Source organism: Eutrema salsugineum, unplaced genomic scaffold (genome assembly GCF_000478725.1).
Source record: "Eutrema salsugineum unplaced genomic scaffold, Eutsalg1_0 scaffold_11, whole genome shotgun sequence".
Taxonomy (NCBI): Eukaryota; Viridiplantae; Streptophyta; class Magnoliopsida; order Brassicales; family Brassicaceae; genus Eutrema; species Eutrema salsugineum.
This window is the reverse complement of record NW_006256901.1, coordinates 10120101-10124526: the sequence shown is the minus strand read 5'-3', so window position 1 is coordinate 10124526 and position 4426 is coordinate 10120101.

The following is a 4426-nucleotide window of genomic DNA, read 5'->3' as shown; positions in this document are numbered from 1 at the left end:
GGAAAGCTGATACTTCCATCTTTAAGGTCTCCAAATTTGAGCTGAATCAGACGGTGAGAAGGCCTTCAATCAGGGGTGAACTTCTGACGGTTTGACTCTGAGCTGAAATCTGGTTTTCTATCCATTTTGTTAAGCTTTTCCCTAAGTTACCTGAAAAGAGTCTTGAAACTACAAATACTAGAAAAACGTAATAAAAGTACTTAAAAGCAATTAAAAACATAGAAAAAGTATTTCAAAACGATCCATAAAAGTGGTCAAAATACGGTGTTATCAAGAGGCAAAACACATTCTGGCCGCGCCCCATCATTTCATCAGTCCCAGAAGACTCTCACCCGTGGTGCATCACAACTCGGCCCAAGGCCCAACATCTAGCCCATTTCGTCATTTCTCTTCTCTGAAGCCCTAAAGAAGACTTTAGGACCTATAAATACATTTCTTAGCAGTCCTAATCAGATGTGTCCTCCTGTAATGAGTTTTTCAGCCACCAAAATTTGTTTCTTAGGATTAGGTGAAGTAGAGAGAGATTCCTCCCTTAAACCTTTGACCTATCTCCTTTCTTTCTTTTTATCTATCTATTCTCTTTTGAGTTTATGCATATTTCATATTTGTTTATCTTTTCCTACATCATGTTCGAATAGTTTAGTAGTTGAGTTAGAAGGACCCATCAAAGGGACTGATGTGGGTGCAGTGGGTAACACAAGTTTTACCCTAGACAAGCTGCAAGTGCACAGCAAACGCAGTAGTACTTAGAGATCAAATCCACAGGGATTTGTGTGTTGAGGACTTCTAACTGATGCTAAAAACAATTGTAAACCTAATCTAATAAAAAGAGGTTTCTGTTTGTCACTAAATCTAATTAAACAGGGAATTAAAAAGCTGGAAATTGAAATTGGTTGAAAACAATAAGAAAAACGGCGCTGGGTTTAAGGTTCATCTTTAAGGTTCATGTTCTAAAACACAAGGAATTTAGACAAAGATTTTCTATGACTCTAAAACTAGGATAGACACCTATAAGATTAGCCAACTCTCGTCACCCTAATCATCTAATCACTCATTCATGGCAATTAACTATTGCTCTCATGCCAGAACAAGATCATGCTTTGTAGATAGGAATCCATCTTGGCTTACGTATCCTCTGTAGGTAGCTTTCGTCTCCTATGACAGTGACGTCCATAAAATCCAGTTCAGGCAACCCGGATACAACACTCTCGTGGCTCGGAATTAACCTAGGATCGGATTCTGGGTGATCAATCCAGAATTACCGCTTTGAGATTTGGATGAATGGGAGAATCATGTAAAAATCAAAATCATTTTTCCTAAAAACCTAGATGTCATTCGAACATGGGATCCCTTTGGATTACACCCAACTAGGTGACTACTAACACATGGCTGAGATCACTACAAGAATTCACCTATTTAGCGACATCATATACTATCGCTAAACAGTCGGTAAAGTCCAATTTACGACTGATTCACGACTAAATTCTTGTGTCGGTAATAATTCATCGCAAAACAGAGCAGTCGTAATACAGTCGTAATACAGTCCTAAAGTTACGTCTACATCATGACTAATTATCGACTAACATACATCGTCGGGAAACAGTGGCAACTTAGTCGTAAACTTTAACGACTAATTAACGACCAATGTAGTGACTAAGTTACGACTGGTATGTAGTCGTAACAAAGTTTGAGAATATAGTAGTAGATCAGTCATAAAATATAGCGACTTTTTTACGATGACTTAACGACCACACTAGCGACTAAGTTACGACTGGTACTTAGTCGTAACAGACTTTGAAAACGTAGTAGTACATCAGTCGTTAAATATTGCGATTATTTCAGATTTCTGACCTAGACAGCTACTAAATAACGACGGTTTGACGACTGACCCATAATCGAAATCGAAAATTGTTTGCATATTTACGACTGTTTTTTCACTGAGCCCCGACTAAGTAACGACTGATTTACGACTTCCTTGCCACTAATTTTAACAACGTAAATACGATTTGGTATTGCTCTTTATTTGGTAACCTGAATACAATAATTTGTTAAAAGGCATTTTGAAGTCTTTAAACATGCTAAACAAAAACCAAAAAACATATGAAACATATAATATACAAAAAGGCTATACAATGTTCACCACCATACCAAAATAAACTCCAATGGTTACAATATACAACCATTAAAGATAAGTTCTAAATAACGCTAACAAACATATGGTTTGAGAGACATAAAGAGAGAAGAGTCCTAGAGGAACCTACTCTTTTGGGGTGTGATGAGAGTTTTGATTCTCTGAATTGATCGGAGCTGCATTTGGTGGATTGTTTGAGTTCGGATCAGCAGTGCTCGACACAGTTGTTTGAGTAGCCAAAAAGTCATTGAACCTTAGATCAGTTTCAGTCAAGTACCTTTCAACCAGTGTGAATTTCTCGATCTTGGCTTCTTGAGCAGCTGATCTCTTCGCAAACTCTGCTTCACGCCTTGCATTCTCAGACGCTTGCACTTCTATTTGGTGTTGAGCTTGATGTAGCTGTTCCTGCAGAGTGTTGTACGATGAATAGCTTCCTGTGTACTTGCGTTTACCGTTAACATACAACTAGGACAGGCTTCCAACTCCATAAGGAACTCCTCGTTCACTCATGATAGTGGACTGCCGAAACAAAAAAAAAATGTCATACATCTGGTTCACGAAGACTCTAACCATACTAACAACACACATAAAGCAAAAAAAAAACAAATAAAGAAAGATAAGTATACCTGAAGAAATAACTCATTTTCCTCATCTATAGATAGCACTCGAGGCAATGTACCCTCACCAGTCTTTGAGTTCTCAGTCCCGATGGCATCCAACTTGGCTTGCAAGTTTTTCTTATATGTCTCAGCAACTCTCTGCGCTTTTCCCAGAAAGAACAAAAGTAAAGAAACAAAAGTTGCAGAAAAACATCTTTTATTGAAGACAGAGTGGCGAGGAAGAGCTTCTACAGATGCATAAAAATAAAAAACAAAACTACAGATGAGTTTCTCTCAAAGAGAAGAAAGATGCTCTCTTACAAAACACCTAAAAATGAGTATTTATAGAGTTTCTCCAAGTCTTGGGTGTCTAGGGCTTGTACAATAGGTGCAGGAAGTGTCTTAGGCCTTAGTTGGGCTCATGAGGTTCAGACATAGGTCCACCGGGGTGAAACCTCTTGAGCCGTGGTGGGAAAAAGTCTGGCCACGGGTGAAAGCTCATGTGCTTGACTGGACTTGTGTTGATCTAACCGTTGGATTGCTTTGATTCCAAGTGTGTTGGAAAGCTGGTTGTCTCCTCTATAATGTCTCTAAATTTTGGGGATGATCAGACGGTGAGAAAGTCTAGTTACCTGCAGATCCTAGAAACATATTAAGATATTCTTCCTGAAACTAGTCGGAAGATACTTAGATATCGATTAGGATAAACAGGAGATGTCTGCGTTGACCCCTATGAGTTTAGAACTCTAGTTTGAATAGAGCATCCCTAGATTGTCCTTAGCAAATCAACCTTATTTCATTTTTAGTCCCTTATCGATTTAGTTTAGAATTAGGTCTAGTTTTATTTTGTCTTTTCTTTTCTCGTAAAAACCTAAATCAACAAAAACCCACTTGAGTTTATTATTTCGCTTACTTATACCAGTTTGAAGTTTTTCCAGATTAGACATTCTCCATGTAGATCGACACCCTAAGTGTTACACTGCACGACTCTGCACTTGCAGGATACTAGGGTTTTATAAATTTAGAACTTATTTGCGATCCGTTAACCCTAGCACGCATCAAGTTTTTGGCGTCATTGCTGGGGAAGCTATAAATGTTGAGTTTCTGCTAAACTTCATAGGAAGTAATTTCGAATTCTAAATACCTTATTTCTTTTCTTTTAACTCTCTTTTATTTTTACCCTAGTTTCAGACTTCTGAGACATGGATCAACCACAAAGGAGAAACCCTAATCCCGAGCGAAGGTTTTGCAACTTGTGTGCTGCTCCCTGCTCATGTGAATCACCATTCAGGCGTGATTCCGGACATATGGATCAGATCCCTCATCCAACCTATTATCATGGAAGCCGCAAGCCTCCTTTTTACAGAGATGAACCCTATTCACCTCCCTTGGTGAACCGTCATCCATCTCACCCCCTGCATCATCAGATTCTGCACCAGAACTCTGAGAATAATCGATTTAGTTTCCAGCTTAATCGATTAGAAGACATGTTGAATCAATTCCTTGATTCTCAAGTTGTCGTCAAAGCTGCCCTACATATGAAGATAGATGCCATCTCCATTGATCTGAACAAGAAGTTTGATAATGTATATGATCATGTGAAGACCCTAGAAGAACAAAGACTCAAAGATAGTGCATTAGTGAATCAGAGAATGGAATCTATTGAAGAAGAGCAAGGGAAAAACACCTTTAACCT